Source organism: Macaca mulatta, chromosome 2 (genome assembly GCF_049350105.2).
Source record: "Macaca mulatta isolate MMU2019108-1 chromosome 2, T2T-MMU8v2.0, whole genome shotgun sequence".
Taxonomy (NCBI): Eukaryota; Metazoa; Chordata; class Mammalia; order Primates; family Cercopithecidae; genus Macaca; species Macaca mulatta.
This window is the reverse complement of record NC_133407.1, coordinates 129,220,917-129,239,260: the sequence shown is the minus strand read 5'-3', so window position 1 is coordinate 129,239,260 and position 18,344 is coordinate 129,220,917. Positions and strand designations below refer to the sequence as shown.

Sequence of the window (18,344 nt, the reverse complement as noted above, 5' to 3'; positions counted from 1 at the left end):
CAGGCATGGTATCTCATGCCTATGATAGGTCTCAGCTACTCAAGAGGCTGAGGTGGGAGGATCACTTGACCCCGGGAGGTCAAGGCTGCAGTGAGCCATGATTGTGCCATTGTAATCCAGTCTGGGCAACAGAGTGATACCCTGCCTCAAAAAAATAGTATTTCTTACAATTCTGGAGGTTGGGAAGGCCAAAGTCTAGGACCACATTTGATGAATACCTTCTTGTTTGTGAGGACTCTCTGCAGTCCCAAGGTGGCACAGGACATAACATGGCAAGGGGGCTCACCAGAGACAGCCAAACTGGCTTTTGCAACAGTCTCAGTCTCCTGACAACTCGCCCACTCCCTTGATAACCCATTCATTCATTCATTCATTCATTCATTCATTCATTCATTTATTCATGAGGACGGAGCCTTCATGACCCAGTCACTTGCCAAAGGTCCTACCTTTCAAAACAGCTACACTGTGGGACAAGATTCCAATATGTGAACTTTTGGGATACATTCAAACCATAGCAGCCTCCTTGTCTACAAAATGGGGATGGTGATAATGATGATGTTGATGATGGCACTAGCTATCTCACAGGGATACATGAATTGTATAAGACTATGTAGGGTAAGTCAAGGTCACTATAGGCTTTTTGTGAGGGACTCAGGGCTAGGACTTCAATATATGAGTTTGGTTGGTGGGGAGGCACAGTTCCACCCATAACATGACGGGAGGCTCTGTCCTCATCACCTAGTATAGTTCTTAACCCAGAGTATGCCATCAGCACCTCTCTGCTAAATGAATTCATATGTGCTAACGAGCAAGAATGAACAAATGATAAACAATATCTGTCTGTGTTGACCATCGAAGCATTTAAAACATGGATTTGTATCGCATGTTCTAACATTGAGAGTTCTCAATGATGCTTATTCCTTGAGTTCTGTGTCTCACTATGCTAAATTAGAACATCTGATCTAGGAATGTCCAGATCACTTTTTTTTTTTTTTAAAAAAAAGGTCTCATATACCTATACTTGTCTACTTGATTTAGCTCAAGTAGCGTTACAGTCAATCACAAATTCAGTCACAAATACAGAATATTTAAATTTTGACTTTGGAGTAATTAGCTACAACTTGAATTTTGTTCTGTTCTGAAATGTAGCACTTCGGATTTTGATTTAATAATGGCTATTTGGTTGCATAAAGCAGGATTTTAGCTTTTGTGAGAAGCTAATTAGGTTGGAACTGGTTTAAGCACTTATTTTCCTGGAATGATTTCAGTCCAGTTAGCCATACCTTTTTCTTCTTGCTCAGATGTAAACACAAGTACTCACAGCAGTCTCAAATGCAAAATTGATAAATGTACTATGCTGCTGACAGTATAACTTCTGGAACTATATTATTTTGGGATATGCTGAGGTAATGAGATTTAAATTCTGTTAGATTTGGAAATTCAAGGTTTTTACAGTTTTCTCAATACAGCAGTAGACTAGAGAGAACAATAACAGGAATTTTTTTAAGATGGAGCTGGTGGCCTTTGAGTTCAGTGTTTTCCTGAACATAATGCTCTGCTAAGTTTACTCTTGCTAAAAATAAATAAAAATAATAATTATAAAAGGAAGTGAAGTGGTCAGAGAAGGAAAACAGGTTTCTCAGTGTAGACCATTACAGAGCCCTTAATGTGTTAATGTATTTAGGTTGGTGCAAAAGTAATTGCGGTTTTTGCTATTTCATACATTTTGACTTTCCAAGAGGGGGCTGTGTTATGCAGACTTTGCCACATATATTTGCTCTGAAACCCCTTTTTTCTTAAGGCACCAGTGTCCTAAGAAATACTCTCAGGATGGTCACTCTGGACAGTCTAAAATAAGGTGCACATTTTTCTAGTTTGGTAAGTGGGGCATATTGGTCAGAATTTCTTTTACTGCTCAGAATATCGTAGTATTATATCATGGTATTTCATAGGCATCACTCAAAATATCAATTTTTAACTTAGACTATTATAGTGGTTAAAATGTTGTAGATCTAGGCTGGGCGTGGTGGCTAACACCTATAATCCCAGCACTTTGGGAGGCTGAGGCAGGTGGATCACTTGAGGTCAGGAGTTCATGACCAGCCTGGCCAAGAGAGTGAAACCCTGTCTCTACTAAAATAAAATAAAATAAAATAAAATAAAAATACAAAAATGAGCTGGGCGTGGTGGCAACTACTTGGGAGGCTGAGGCACGAGAATCACTTGAACCCAGGAGGTGGAGGTTGTAGTGAATCAAGATTGTGACACTGCACTCCAGCCTGAGTGACAGAGCAAGACTCTGTCTCAAAAAAAAAAAAAAAAAAAGTTGTGTCTCTAGTGCTGTTTTTCAAACTTCAGCCTTTTTTAAAAAAAGCATTTAAAAACATTTCTGTTAAGACTTTCTTTGAAAGTGTCAGAAAGCCAGCTCCATCTGGCTACAGCAATAACAGTGTGACAGTGTATCAGGAGAGGGGTTTTTAAACTTCAGAGTGTATCACCAGGACTCAGCCCTTCTCTATCCCTTGGTTTTTCTCTTCCTCTAAATTCATTTGATTCTCAAGGAAGATATTTGCCTGTGTAAGCAAATAGACTCCACGTAGTCTACTCTGCATTTGCAGTGGAAATTAAACCTTTATTTCCTATCCTTCCAACATAGTCCCTGGTTTAAATCTCATTGGCTGGTTTGGGCCCAGTGAGTCCTTTCCTTCCTGCCCCTCCTATTGCTGTGGTAGGCAAAGCTGGATTGTGTGCAGCTCTTGTGTCAAGGAGTAGGGTCAACCTCAGTGAAACAACATGTGCTGAGCCGGGGAACGGGCACAGGATACAGATCCCCAGAAGAAAATAGAGGTGCTGTAGCCAGAAGCAGCAGAAATGTATGCCTGGCAGGTAAAAATGACAGGTATCCCATATACTTGCCCTTAGCTTGCTGACTTGTGAAAAACTTCTTTTCTTGTGAATTGAATTAAAAAAGATTTCAGTTAGTTGACCTTCTAGTTAGTTAAGCTGCAGCTAATTAGGTTAGTTAGATGACTAGGTGCTGATGGAGTCAATAAATGGACACTTGGCACAAAAATAAAGTTAACAGGTCCTGACATTTCACTATGGGAAGCAATAGGGAGGGAGGATTCCAAGAGGACTTTAAATATTCCAGACGATGTAACTGTAACCAGACCAGGAGTTTTCTTTGTCTGTGGACTTCTCCACCAGGGGGACAATGTGTCTTTTGCCTGGCATATAGTTAATTCTGAAGGATATTTTATTATTGCAGAACGAGGAGATTGGGGTGGTTTTTTATTTTTACTGACTTTGGATCGTTAACTAAAATAGGGAACAAAGGACAAAATGTAGGTTTAGGAAAGAAGATGCTGAGTGCAAATTTGAAGGTGAAATGTATTTGAGCTGCTGGTGGGACAGTTTGGGAGAATCGGGCGGTTAGGAACGTGGAACCCAGGTCTGTTTTATTGTATCCTGGGAAAATCCAATCTTGTCTTTATTTTGGTTCAAAATAAAACTTTCTTTGATAAAAGCAAAGGCGTATTTCCTTGTGAGAGGCAGTAAGATGGAATGCTTTATCAAATAAAAAGACTGTTCAAGGGAAGTGCTCTTGGAGCATTTGTTTTCCCTTAAAGACACTGATATCTGGGTCTCAGAGGGATTATATATTTCCAGATGTTTCCATTTGTGAGTGTCAAGTTGCATTAGATGCCACATTTTAGTGACACAACATCACTTTGCCTCATTGAGGACAATTTGGGGCACAAAAATCATAGTTAAGGAAAATTTACATTTGCTTCTCTTGCAGTCTGTTTTTCCAGAGTAGGGATAGTGTAGAAAAATAAAGGTACAAACAGAGCTGGCAGCATCCAGATAGTTTCTTACTCAGTAGTTCTCAAGTCGGTGCCTCTCTGATTTGTAATAAATATTTTTAATGTGTTCCCTTTATTATCCTAATATGAGATAAATAGATAATGCATCCTGTTAGTATACCTAATTTTAAAAATTATATAGTGACTCAACTAGTATCTATAGAAAATAAAAATAAAAGGAAAGTAACTTACAATAAATGATGCATATTGCAGTATGTATAATACATTCTTGGGTACAAGTTTACTAGAGCCAAGCTTCTCCTGGGGATCTTGTTAAAATGCAGATTCTGATTCAGCAGCTCCAGTGTGGGGGGCCTGAGATTCTGCCTTTCTTCCTTCTTTCCTTCCTTCCTTCCTTCCTTCCTTCCTTCCTTCCTTCCTTCCTTCCTTCCTTCCTTCCTTTTCCTTCCTTCCTTCCTTCCTTCCTTCCTTCCTTCCTTCCTTCCTTCCTTCCTTCCCTCCCTCCCTCCCTCCTTCTTTCCTTCCTTCCTTCCTCTTTTCCTTCCTTCCTCCCTCCCTCCCTCCCTCCCCCCCTCTTTCTTTTTTCTTTCTTTTTTTCTCTTTCTTTCTTTCTTTCTTTCTTTCTTTCTTTCTTTCTTTCTTTCTTTCTTTCTTTCTTTCTTTCTTTCTTTCTTATTTTCTTCCTTTTCTTTCTCTCTCTCTTTCTCTCTTTCTTTCTTTTTTCCTACTGGAAGTACTTTTTAAGAAAAAAATTCTAGACACTTAACAGTACATAACATTTCAACAGCGAAGCATTAGTTAAGAGGGGGTTTTCAGGAGGTGGGGATTCTAGAATATTAGGAAAATATGTTGGTATCCTCCTTCATTATAGATGGATGGCATAGGTCATAATGCCATTCATCTATAATGAAGAAGGGTACCAACATTTGATATTGGCTACTAAGCCAATGTCAAAACCCAGTGGAATGACACTTCTATAGAGTTTATTTCCCTTTCTGCTATCTTCCCTTCCCCACGGAAACGTCTGCCACCATATAAAGCGTGGTAGCACCTAGCTTAAGCTTCAGTGTTCCCCCTTGGGTAGGAATGAGAGTGAAGGGAAGGTCACTCTTGAGTTTCCATGCTTTCTTCTTCCTCTCCTTGAGGTGGTTCTTCTGTCTCCTCTTCTTCCTCTCTTTCCTTTTTCTCTAATGGCTCCTCTAAGCCTTTTCTGAAGGTGTTACTCTCACTCCATCCCAGGTAGATATTTCAGAAGTAAGATGGCTGGCATCACCCTCCTGACAAGGATCTTCCTAAAGCCACCATGTGAGAGGATTCGGACCGAGTCTGAGCTGTGTAGCAGACTGTGTCCTGCTGTTCTAGGGTCATGACTGTGTACTCTGAAGTTGCCCCTCTCACAGGGGTCAGTGATACCCATGGACCCTGGCAGGAACAGTCCTGCACCCAAAATCTGCAAGCAACACCTGTGTGCAGTGTTTAGGGCCAAAGGCTGTCTGTTGGTGTTATCACAGCATAATGACCTAGTAAGCCTAGGATCCAGGGTGTGAGGGGCTCAAAGCCAGGAAGACGAACCTTAAGTCCTTCAGTAGTCTGATGAGAACTTTAACTGTGGACTGAGAACCATTTTCCTTGAACCAGCGGGCATGCCGGATGGCTGCTAAGGCACTCTGCAATACCTTGATATCCAACGGAGTTCTGGGTCCTGTTTTGGAAGATTGGGTGGCACTGTTGTAACGACAGTCTTCACCGTAGCATCAGAAGAACTGATTTCAAAGCCAGTTTCGTTGGTTGGTACGGTCAAAACTTCAGAAGGATCCTGTGCTCTCAGGCTTCCCACGACTTTGTTTCCCAGGGGAGCAACAGCTTCCAACGTTGGCACAATCTTGCGTATTACCAGCGGGGCAGCTGCATTGTGACCTGTAGTGATGGTTCTCTTTTTGTAGGATCCCACCTATCCAGCTTCTTCAATTTGCACTTCAGACGTCCCTGGAGCCACAATCAGACTGTCAATCACATTGTTGATTTTTGTCACCAGGGAAAGGTAAGAGGCCTGCTCAGCAGAATCAGGAGCTGGGGTCCTGATTGCTCTTCAGCAAGGCCTCATTGAAGGAAGCTGTATCAGGTGTGGGCTTGACCCAGGGAAAGGCCATTTCACACAAATAGAAATCAAACGAGATATGTGGTACAAAGGGCCTGAACTCTCCTCCTGAGACTCTTCTGAAGCCAAAGTGCCCACCATAACCATGACCTTTGTCACTCCTCATGATGCCTTAAATTCCAAATGGAAGCTGCACCAATCACCCTTTCCTCCCCTGCCCCCCTCTCTTTTAAAATCTTGAGACAGGGTCTTGCTATGTTATTCGGGCTGGTCTTAAACTCCTGGGCTCATGTGATCCTCCTGCCTCAGCCTCTCAAGGTAGCTTGGATTTCAGGTGCATGCCTGAAATCCAAGATTCTTCATTTCTAATTAACTCCCAAGTGCTGTCAGTACTGCTGTTCCGTGACCACTTTTTGAATAGCAAGACTTTTTAGTAGTTAATGAAGTAGTCAGATGCTTGCACCTATACATAGAATCACTGTGAATGTTTCAGCTATAAAAGTGACTGCCACAGATGCTTCGAATGGGCAACAGTAAACCAGAAACGACCTTGCTGTTGGAGATTCAATATTCCAAAATGATAACTTAGTAAAGTTACAAAGAAAAAGTAGCAGTTTCCTCTGAATTTGCATGGTTTAGCGTGTGGTGTGTATTAAAACTATAAAAAACATACTGTGCATTTATTTTTATGTGAAATGAAGGAAGGTTCTTGGCTCAGATGATTGGCATTTCACTTCATGTCCACTGAGACAGTCCTAAGTCATGCATGCCATAGCACAATTCATTGAGAGATTCTGCCTCTTAAATCCCAGTTTTGGCTTCCAGTTGCTTCAACAATCCCCTTCCTCTCTGCATTTAGAAAACATCCCTACAGGGCCGGGCGTGGTGGCTCATGCCTGTAATCCCAGCACTTTGGGAGGCCGAGGCGGGTGGATCACGAGGTCAGGAGATCGAGACCATCCTGGCTAACACAGTGAAACCCTGCCTCTACTAAAAATACAAAAAATTAGCTGGGTGTGGTGGTGGGCACCTGTAGTCCCAGCTATTCGGGCAGGATAATCACTTGAACTTGGGAGGTGGAGGTTGCAGTGAGCCAAGATTGTGCTACACCCTGGTGACAGCGAGACTCTGTCTCAGAAAACCAACCAAACAAAAAACAAAAACACACCCCTACAGATTTCCAAAATGCCCAGAAGAGAGATACCATCTATGGAGAACCCCTGAACCCAAAGGCCAATGAATGGGAACAGGCCATAAGATGATTCGTAGGTGTGATATGACTGCTCCTAGTTTGTTCAAGCAAATTGTCCCCTGAGCCAGGGGCCAAAGAAAATCAAGTAGAGAGTCACAGTTATTGCACAGAACATGACAGCAGAGCTGTACAGTCTTGCCGGAGGTGTTTTCTCTGCTGTTCACTTTGTTTCCCTAGTAATTGGGGAAAAAGTTTCTATGGCCATATTTGCAGCTGACAGATTTGTTTTGCACCGTGCTGCGAGAGGGTGTTAAGTGGAGGCCTGTGAAGAATCTGAAGCAAATGGAGATAATTTTCGGGGGAAAAAAAAGTGTCTAACTTCCTAGTAACCACAGACTGAATTGTGTTTTTCCAGCTTAGTTTCTGTCTCTCTCAGTAGCCCTTGAGTGTCAGAGACCACTGGCATTCTTCCAGGACTGGAAAGGCAAGAGAGCAGTTGTTCAGAGCAGCATAATCCTCTGAAGTTCATTTGTACTTGGTAGTTTTCCTGAAAGCCTTATTTTTACTAAAATAGAAACTGATGGAAATGATCAAATGAAAATAGCAATATGTAGGGTGAGTTTTATTAGTTGAATCAAAAGATGTATTTATTTGCTACTTCTAGATTAACACGACCACCTCAGATAGTTTCTTAAGTGAAAATATTTTAGTCCCCAGACAAGCTACGTTCTTTGACATTGTGTGTAATACAAAATATATATGAGATGGATTTTTCCGCTTTTGATATCAAGCAGCTTTTGTAACACTGGAATGTGAAAATGATATATATTCATTAGAGGCTGTCTGAAAAATAAGTTTAAAATTTGAGGAAAAAGTTAAAATGCAAATAAAGGCATGTGTAATTGTACCACCCAGAAATAACAACTATTAACCAGAATTTTCTCCTAATCTTTTTTTTTTTTTTTTTTAAATGAGGAAATACACAAGCATGTGCTCACATTTTAACAAAATTAGAATAGTTTCACTACTTTTGCATGCTGGTATTTTCACTTCTATTATGAAGTATGCATCTTAATGATACTCATCTTCAGCACTTTTTTATTAATGGAAAATTTTGAGATAATTGTGGATTCATAAGCAGTTCTACGAAATAATGCAGTGAGGGCCCTTCTATACTTAGTTTGGTTTCCTCCAGTGGTGTAATTTTCCAAAGCTATAGTATAATATTGCAATCAGGATATTGACATTAATACAGTCTACCAGGCCAAACGTGATGGCTCATTCCTATAATTCTAGCACTTTGGAAGGCTGAGGCTGGTGGATCACTTGAGCCCAGGAGTTCGAGACCAACCTGAGCAACATAGCAAAACCCCATCTCTACCAAAAAATAAAAAAAAGTAGCCAGGTGTGGTGGCGTGCACCTGTGATCCCAAATGCTTGAGAAGCTGAGGCTAGTGGATTGCTTGAGCCTGGGAGGTTGAGGCTACAGTGAGCTGAGATTGTGGCACTGCACTCTGGGCGACAGAGGACTCTGTCTCAAAAAACAAAAACAATCCTAACAAGTGTAGTCAAATTTCCCCAGTTTTACTTATACTTATTTGTGTGTATGTGTGTATTTAGATTTATACACAATTTTATCACCTATGTAGGTTCATGTGTCTACAACTACAGTCAGGATATCGAACAGTGCTGATACCACCAAGATCCCTTTTATAGCCACACCCATCTCTCCCCTGGCCCCCTTGAAACTCCTGACAACCACTAATCTATCTTCAGTTTGTGAAACTTGGGTCATATCAGAATTTTTATATTAACGGAATATATAATGTTTGTTGCCAAGTAGTATTTCATGATATGTGTATACCACAGTTTAGCCACTTACCTGTTGAAGGACATCTTGGCATCTTGGCTGATTCTAGTTTTTAGCTATTATACATAGGCTGTTGTGAACACTGGCATACAGGTGGTGGTTGTAGTTGTTTTTTTAATTTAAAATTTTCCTTTTTCTGGGATAAATGTCCAAGAGTACAATTGTTGGTTGAGTATTTAGGGGTTTTTTTTTTTTTTTTTTGAGACAGAGTCTCTGTTGCTCAGCCTGGAATCCAGCGGCATGATCATAGCTCACTGTAGCCTCCGATTTCTGGGCTCAAAAAATCCTCCTGCCCCAGCCTCCTGAGTAGCTGGGACTACAGGTGTACGCCATCCATCCTGGATAATTTTTTTTTTTTTTTTTGAGATGGAGTCTCACTGTATCACCCAGGCTGGAGTACAGTGGCACCGTCTCCGCTCACTGCAAACTCCGCTTCCCAGGTTCACGCCATTCTCCTGCCTCAGCCTCCCGAGTAGCTGGGACTATAGGTGCTCACCAGCACACTTGGCTAATTTTTTGTATTTTTAGTAGAGACGGGGTTTCACCATGTTAGCCAGGATGGTCTCAATCTCCTGAGCTTGTGATCCACCCGCCTCGGCCTCCCAAAGTGTTGGGATTACAGGCGTGAGCCACTGTGCCCGGCCAATCCTAGGTAATTAAAAAAAATTTTTTTTGTAGAGATGAGCTGTCTTTAGGCTGGTATCAAACTCCTGGGCTCAAGCGAACCACCTTCCTTGGCCTCCCAAAGTGCTGTAGTTAACGTGAGTGTGTGTTTTCTTATAAAACTACTTGCCAGAGTGGCTATACTATTTTACATCTTACCAGCAGTATGAGTGTAATCCAGATTTTTCACATCCTTGCCAGCATTTGGTGGCGTCACTGTTTTCATTTCATCCATTCTGATAAGTGTGAAGTGCTCTCATTGTGGTTTAAATTTGCACTTTCCTAATGCCAAGTGATGTTAAGCATCTTTGCATGTGCTTGCCATATATATATAGCCTGTTCAGTCAGATGTCTTTTCAGGTCTTTGGCCCATTTTCTAATTGGATTGTCTGTTTTTTTGATATTGACTTTGGAGAATTCTTTATATGTTCTAGATACTTGTTCTTTGTCACCTATGTGATTTGCATGTATTTTCTCTCTCAGTCTATAGCTTGTTTTTTTTTTTTTTTAATAAGACTCTTTTTTTTAGAGCAGTTTTAGGTTCACAGCAAAATTGAGAGACATGTCTGGAGGTATCCCATATACTCCCTGCCCCAATACGTGCATAGTCTCCCCCATTATCAATATCCTGCATGAGAGTGATGCTTTCATTACAGCTGGAGAACCTACAAGGACACATCATTGTCACCCAAAATCCATTGTGTACATGAGGGTTACCTCCTGATGACATAAATGACATAGCTCTGTGGGTTTAGATAAATTTATAATGACATGTATCCACCACTGTATACCAGGGGTCCCCATCCCCCAGGCCACACACTGGTACTGGTCTGTACTGGTCTGTGGCCTGTTAGGAACTGGGCTGCACAGCTGGAGATGAGCAGCAGCAAGCAAGCATTACTCCCTGAGCTCTGCCTTCTGTCAGATCAGCATTGCCATTCGATTCTCATAGAAGCATGAACCTCATTGTGAACTGTGCATGTGGGGGATCTAGGATGTGTACTCTTTATGAGAATCTAATGCCTAATGATCTGAGATGTAACAGTTTCATCTCAAAACCATCCCCTCCCCCATCCCGATCCGTGGAAAAATTATCTTCCACGAAACTGGTCCCTGGTGCCAAAAAGTTTGGGGACCACTGTCATACACCGTTTTACTCACGGCCCTGAAAATCTTCTGTGCTCTGCCTGTTAGCGTTCTTTTTCATTCTCTTCACATGGGCTTTCACAGAGTGAAAGTTTTACTTTTTTTTTTTTTTTTTTTTTTTTTTTTGAGACGGAGTCTCGCTCTGTCGCCCAGGCTGGAGTGCAGTGGCGCGATCTCAGCTCACTGCAAGCTCCGCCTCCCGGGTTCCCGCCATTCTCCTGCCTCAGCCTCCCGAGTAGCTGGGACTACAGGTGCCCACCACCTCGCCCAGCTAGTTTTTTGTATTTTTTAGTAGAGACGGGGTTTCACTGTGTTAGCCAGGATGGTCTCGATCTCCTGACCTTGTGATCCCCCCGTCTCGGCCTCCCAAAGTGCTGGGATTACAGGCTTGAGCCACGAAAGTTTTACATTTTGATTAGATTCAATTTTCCTTGAGTGGATCATGCTTTTGGTGTCATGCCTAGTAACTTTTTCTCTGTCCCTATATCCTCGAGATTTTTTTCTTAAGTTTCTTCCTAAAAGTTGTATAGTTTTACATTTTACAGTTAAGTTCCTGATCCATGCCAAGTAAATTTGGTGTGAGAGAGAAAGGTCACAACTGACTTGGTGTAAAGTGTGAGAGGCAGGTCAATGCTCCTTTCTTGATCTGTGCATGTCCACTTGCTCTAGCTCCATTTGTTGAAAGACTATATCCTTCCTTCACTGAATGCTTTTTGAACTTTTATCAGTAATCAGTTGGGCATATTTTAGGTCTATTTCTGGGTTCTGTGTTTCTTCCCTTGATCTAGGTCTCTTTCCCTTTGCCAGTACCACAGTCTTGATTACTATGGTTATGTGACGAGTCTTAAAATTGGGCAGAGTGATTCCTCCCACTTCCTTCTTTGTAAGGAGTATTTTAGCTAGTCTGGGGCTGGGCTGCTTGTTGTCACTGGGTCTCCTTTTCTGGCTTTGCATGCCCACCCGTGATGCTACTTTTGAATCTTGGATTCATTTTCTAGGTTTCTCTTCAGAGGGTTTTTTGTTTTACTAAAGGAAATAAATTCCCTTTTTCCAGGGAATTTTTTCTTTTTTCCTCTGAGTACGCTAAAAGCTAACCCTAGAAGTTAAAATTGTGGATGTGAATCATGTTATTTATGCTCCCTTAAGCCTGCCAAACTCAACTGGACGAAGTAGCACATGTGTGTAATCCTAGCTATTCAGGAAGCTGAGGTGGGAGGATAGCTTGAAGTCACAAGTTCAAGACCAGCCTGGGCAACCTAGCGAGACCTCATCTTTCAATTAAAAAAAAAACAAAAAAACAAAAAACCCTCCAAAACTCTTATTAAACATCTTGCTATGAATTTGTTCTGCTTTTGTATCATCTACTCACTTGGGCATCTAATTATTAAGTTCTTTTCATTTTGTTCAAATTTAGCTGTATAATTGAGAATGGGGATGAAGATATGGAAAGTACTTTTTATCTATGAGTGCTTTGTTCAAAAGCAAGATGGCTTTGCACCGAGTCTCAGTAAACTTGAACATAAATAGAAGTGCAAAGGGTTTCCTAGTATTTATTTAAACAGAAAGTTTTCAGGGGTTATCTTCTATGGAAAATGTTTCCAAACAATGTGACAGCAAAATGATAGTGTAAATTGTAATGTCTGTCCCAGTTGGAGATATAAACATATGAAGTGATTTTTTCTTAAAAATGTTTGGGTGGTTCATTTAGAGTGAAAAGTGATATAACTCACATTCTAAAATAATGATAGGATAAAATAAGGATTTTATCTTTCAGTGTCATATAGGTGCTTTGTTACTTTCCAGGGACTATAGTGAGAAATGGAATTGTGGGCATAGCTTATTTGGGGCAGATGTTTCTAGATTGTGGTCTATAAATGAGACCCAGGTCTTTGGAAGAGAGAGGGAATAAATTCAGGGAGAAAGGATTTAGAATTATTCTTGGTCTTATAAATAATGAAGTGGCTGCTCTTAAGTAACTATAATGGCATTTTAGCTAGTAGACAAAATAGTACCTAAGCCCTGTTTTCAAAGTCCCTGAGACACTAATGCACAGATAATAAATCAAAATACAAGAATGTAGGTGCTTTGTCCCTAAGTCCCACTACAGATCTTGATTAAGTAGGTCTGGATCTGTGGACCTATGGAGAACTCCTTTGCCAGAACAGCTTAAGAACTAAAGTAGGCCAAAATCAATTCTTCATCTTCCCAATGCCCAAACTAAAATACTGAATCTTTCCATCCCATTATGAGAAAAACTCATACTATATTTTTTTGACTTGCCTGGGAGGATAATTCTAGTATGTATGCCTTTTGTTCCATAATTGCTATCATTATTATGATTCTAATAACTATTAAAATATCATATTATATCATTATTATATTATTTCAAGTGGCTGGGCGTAGTGGCTCAGGCCAGGTGTTGAGGCTCACCCCTGCAATCCTAACACTTTGGAAGGCTGAGGCTGGAGGATCACTTGAGCCCAGGAGTTCAAGACCAGCCTGGACAACATAGCAAGACCTTGTCTCTACTAAAAATTAAAAAATAAAAATTAACCAGGTGTGGTGGTGTGTGCTTGTAGTCCCAGCTCCTCAGGAGACTGAGGCAGGAGGATCACTTGAGCCAGGGGGTTGAAGATTCTGTGAGCTATGATGCACCACTGCTCTCTAGCCTGGACAACAGAGCAAGAGACTGTCTCTAAATAAATACATCAATCGATTGATCAATCAATAAGCTGTCCATCACAAGAGCTCCCTTGTTTGAATGATAAATGGTGTGATCACCATAGTCTTATCATATTCAAATCAGAGACAGATCAAAAGGAAGGAATGAATGACCTGCAAGAGATGGTGCCTTATAGCTTGGCGAAGACCCACTCAGGGCTGCTGTCCCTTGGTGGGTCTAGGCTGAGGTGAGAATAGGGTAGGGAATTGGAATCCAAGGGAGGTGCTAGACCCATACTGCCTAATGCCATGGAAGAATAGAAAGTGTACAAAGAAAAAAGTGAGAGACGTAAGGCCTTTGTCTGTATGATGCTGTCCCAACTTTCTTATCTCCATACTTAGAAGGGAAAAAGCTTTGGGATCAAAGAGAGAGAGAAGTAATCTTTTTACCTTCTAAGTAAGGACTCTGTGTGCCTTCATCCCACTTCAGAAGTATGCCTGAAATATGAGTTATTTGGCCATACCCTGGTCCTACAGTAGTCCTAGTCTTTGCTACCACCCAAGCCAGCTTCATGGAAACTAGGCCATATTGGCATGCAAGACCAAGAGTACTGTTTTAAATAAACGTGTCCCAGATTTGTTCTAGTTTATAGGAAAAATAAAAAATAATTTGCAAACCAGCAACAGTTATTAACACAATTTTTGGTGACTTTTCCCCCCACCCCTGTTGGAAAACAGTGGGTTTGAAAACCACCAACCAAGAGTTGTGGGCCTTGAGTCACAGGCAGCGTGCAGAACCTCCTGAGGGTGCTCCCTGTATCTGGTTCTGTGCCTTGGACTGTCATTTTCTTTTCTTCTTGATGGCCTTGCTTTCCAAGGGCTTTTTTTTTTCTTTCTTTCTTTTTTTTTTTTTTTTTTTTTTTTAAATTTGAGAGAGAGTCTTGCTCTGTCACCTAGGCTGGAGTACAGTGGCATGATCTTGGCTCACTGCAACCTCTGCCTTCTGGGTTCAAGGAATTCTTGTGCCTCAGCCTCCCAAAGTGCTGGGATTACAGGTGTGAGCCACTGTGCCTGTCCCCAGGGGCATCTTAATTAAGCAATAGGAATGCAGTTAAGGAAGTGATAAAATTTATCAAAAATCCTTAGGAAATGTCAGCTATAGCTCTTATCACCATGGCTGTCTGTAAAAGGGTGGTCCTGAGATGAAGTAGTCGCTGAGTGCTGGATTTTAAGACCCATCTCACTGTATGGAAATCATATATCAAACACAATGAAAATGAAGCATATTTGTGACAGTTGAGTATAAGACTTTTATTTTATTTTGTTTTTTTCTGAGCTAAGGAAGTAGGCAGGTAAACAGAAAACCTTCACTGCAGAATTGACACACTAGAGGAAAATTGCTTTGTCTGTCCAAAGATATGCTTAACTGACGGGAAATTAAACAACATGATTGAGGAGGAAAACCTGAATAAGTGGAACACGGAAGTAAAAAAGGATTCTGTCACTATTTACGCCCATTATTCAAGTTGGAAGATGGGATGATTCTTAATTATTCATTTAGGTGTCAGTGTGGATAGAAAATCACCATCCTAGAAGGATACATTAAAATGAGTAAGAGATTTTCAAAATTCACAGAATAAGTATGTGTGGAAATTTGCGGGTTTTCAGGAGCCTGTTGAGTTCCAGGGTAGGAGAGAGATGTCATGCCAAATGACAGATTTCTTGTTCAAGGAGTATGAACACAACAGGCTGACAAAATTTGAAAAGAGCAGTGCTGATAAGCAAAAGGAAAGAGAAGAAAGGATGGCTCTGGACTTCCTGCTCTCAGTGAGGCAAGCTGTGGGGTAGTGTGTGTGGCATGAACTTGAGGAAGTGCCGGTTACCTATTCCCTGACATGATCTATTCCTTCCACTCAGGGCCAGTGGACATCTGTATGTATGTTTCCCTTAATCCCATTATGTTTTTACTTGATACCAAGTAGCTCTTTTATTTTGTTAGCAACAAAGCTTGATTTAATTTCTTGGTTTGCAGAGTAGATACTTAAGAAAAATGCAAAACTACTCTCACCTTGCTGTATAAGAAGCTAATTTTTTTTTTTACCTTTTTATTTTATTTTTTAAAGATTTTCTTTCTTTTTTTATTATTATACTTTAAGTTATGGGATACATGTGCAGAACATACAGGTTTGTTACATAGGTATACACGTGTCATGGTGGTTTGCTGCACCCATCAACCGGTCATCTACATTAGGTATTTCTCCTATTGTTATCCCTCCCCTAGCTCCCCATCCTCTGCCGGGCCCTGGTGCATGATGTTCCCCACCTGTGTCCATGTGTTACCATTGTTCACCTCCTACTTATGAGTGAGAACATGTGCTGTTTGGTTTTCTGTTCCTGTGTTTGCTGAGAATGATGGTTTCCAGCTTCATCCATGTCCCTGCAAAGGACATGAACTTGATCCATTTTTATGGCTGCATAGTATTCCATGGTGTATATGTGCCACATTGTCTTTATCCAGTCTATCATTGATGGACATTTGGGTTGGTTCCAAGTCGTTGCTGTTGTGAAGAGTGAAGTGGCTAACTTTTTAAGGGAATGGAAATACAGCCTGCCAATGATTCATATGGTGTTGGATTTTTGTCTTCATGTGCAGCATATCCAGTGCTTTAGAGCATTCCTTCGTGGATTGGGGTTCGGCCCAGGTGCCTCTTTTGGCATATGAAGAGTTTGACCTTTGACATGGATATGAAAGAGTGAGAGGAAGTGTGCAAGTTGCCACCAAACTCCCGTGCTAACTGCAGAAAGCTGCGAGGTGTGGAGAGTGAAGGAACACAGAGTGATGATTCTCTCTCTTACACCATACGTCTGGGTCCAATGTTGACTTTTAAAACTACCTTCCTGTTTCCACATGCTGAGATTCTTCTTTGATACCTTAAGTTCTCTGCTCAAATCCAACATTTTTCTTAATTACATCTGTCAGTTACATGAAAATCTCCTTTGGTCACTGAGACCCAAACCTTGCCGGTCTGTCATTGAGCCAGGTCATCTTCGATATGACTGTGCTCCTACCCTCAGCCTTTGTCATTGGTGCCTTAGTGACTGCAGAAGCCTCTTAGTCTTCCCATCTCCACCTTGCTCTATACCCCTGCCTTGACCCTTGCTGGCCAATAGTAAAAATCCCCTCCCAAAATATTTTTAAGTAAACAAACAAAAATACAAAATAACGTTTAAAAATAGAAAATGAAAAGTTAAAAAAAAATTCTAAATGTTTATCTCCTCACCTTATTTAGCGTAGTTTCAACTCTAAAGATTTTCCTAGTGCTTCAAAAACTGTAATGTCTACAAATTCTCCTAAACTACCCTGAATTGCTGATCTCTCTCTTGTCATGTATCTCCCTCTCCACCATAAAATTTTAAATTTCCGAAGGGTCCTGCACAGCTCGTAATAAAATACCAAGAGCACGGGAGTCATTGAATTAATAATTGTTGAATTAAATTAAGTACATCTGGTAAAATCCCTTTGAATAGCTCATTAGTAATGGAGTCTGGTATGTTTGTATGTGGGGGAGCAAACTGGGATATGTCATTCTGTATTGTTGAACACAATAGTGTCCCTCCAGAAAAACACTGTTGATTTTGTGTGATTCATTGACAGATTCAAAGGATGGTGTAACCATCTGTTTTCTGTAGTTCCCGAGAAAAGAACAAAAGGATTGGGCTTGGAGTGGAGAATGAGAAGAAGTGGGTAGATAAAAGGTAGAATTTTTTGCACTGCTTAGGTTGTATAATCGACCGGATTACCCGGGAACTCTGCCACCTCCTCCCCGAGTCTGAATAAAAAGGAGTATCTTGTCCTTTGATGGAGATGGTGGACACAGCTTTTCCTAGATGACCTCTCTGGCCTGGTCCAATTCTGCATTTTTAATTGGAGTGTTTTTCTTCCTTATTCTCCAGATTTATTTTTTAAATTACAAAAGAAGTATGTTTGTTTAAAAAAACCTGAAAATTCAGAAATTTATAAACCAAAAGCCCCTGCTCCAATTACTTTTCTTGGAGCTTGCCATGATTATTGCAATCATGATTATTTGCTGTATGTGTTTTCGTGCTGTTTAAATAGAGACACATGTGTGTATGTGTCTTGGCTTTTATAAAAATGTGATTAAAGTTTTCATCGTGTCCTTCAGTTTGCCTGTATCCTCATCATTATCATGTGTGAGTGCATAAGTCTCATTTCTTTTTAATGGTTATATAGAGTTTCTCTGTATAGATACATCATAATTTTATAATTGTTCTCATATAGATGGTATATTTGGGTTTTTCCAAAATTCTCTGTCAAACATAATGCTACAAATAGCCTTTATGCTTTTACTACAAGCTTTTCAAAAGTATGCCCTCAATTTATCAAATGCTTTCTTTACATTCTTTGCCGAAGTAACCATGTGGTTTTTCTCCTCTAAACTATTGACATATATAGTGTAGTTTAAAGTCATCAAACAAGGTGAAAATTGAGTCCTGCCATAATTATCTTTGAAAATCCATTAAATCATCCCTGTTTGTGCTCTCGCATTTCTCAGTAAGAGCAGCTCAGCCCAATTTTTTTTTCCAGTATTGGAACAGAATGTTGTTTCTTTGGTTGAACCCATATGAAGTGGTTGGCTTGTGTTCTAGAGCCATCTTTTATCAAAGACAATTGTTGTCAGTTTTGTTATTGTTGTTTGATTTTGTCTTGTTTTTAGCTAACATCGTTAAAATTCATCAACTAGAGGTACATGTGCCACTGTAACGCTGTAATGAGCCACCTCATTCGATGGCTCCTTGAATGTTTGAATTAAGCCCTACTTGGTCTGTGATGGGTTTATTTTTTGGTTCTGCTTTTAATACACTGGT

The 18,344-nt window shown here is 40.6% G+C and overlaps 1 protein-coding gene and 1 pseudogene across 33 annotated transcripts in view; one reads left to right on the top strand and one right to left on the bottom strand.

The window, feature by feature from the left end:
- Positions 1 to 18,344, top strand: part of MAGI1 (membrane associated guanylate kinase, WW and PDZ domain containing 1) — a 678,422-nt gene that overhangs the window by 344,100 nt on the left and 315,978 nt on the right. The window lies entirely within an intron of this gene.
- Positions 4,787 to 6,236, bottom strand: LOC698228 (interleukin enhancer-binding factor 2 pseudogene; annotated as a pseudogene).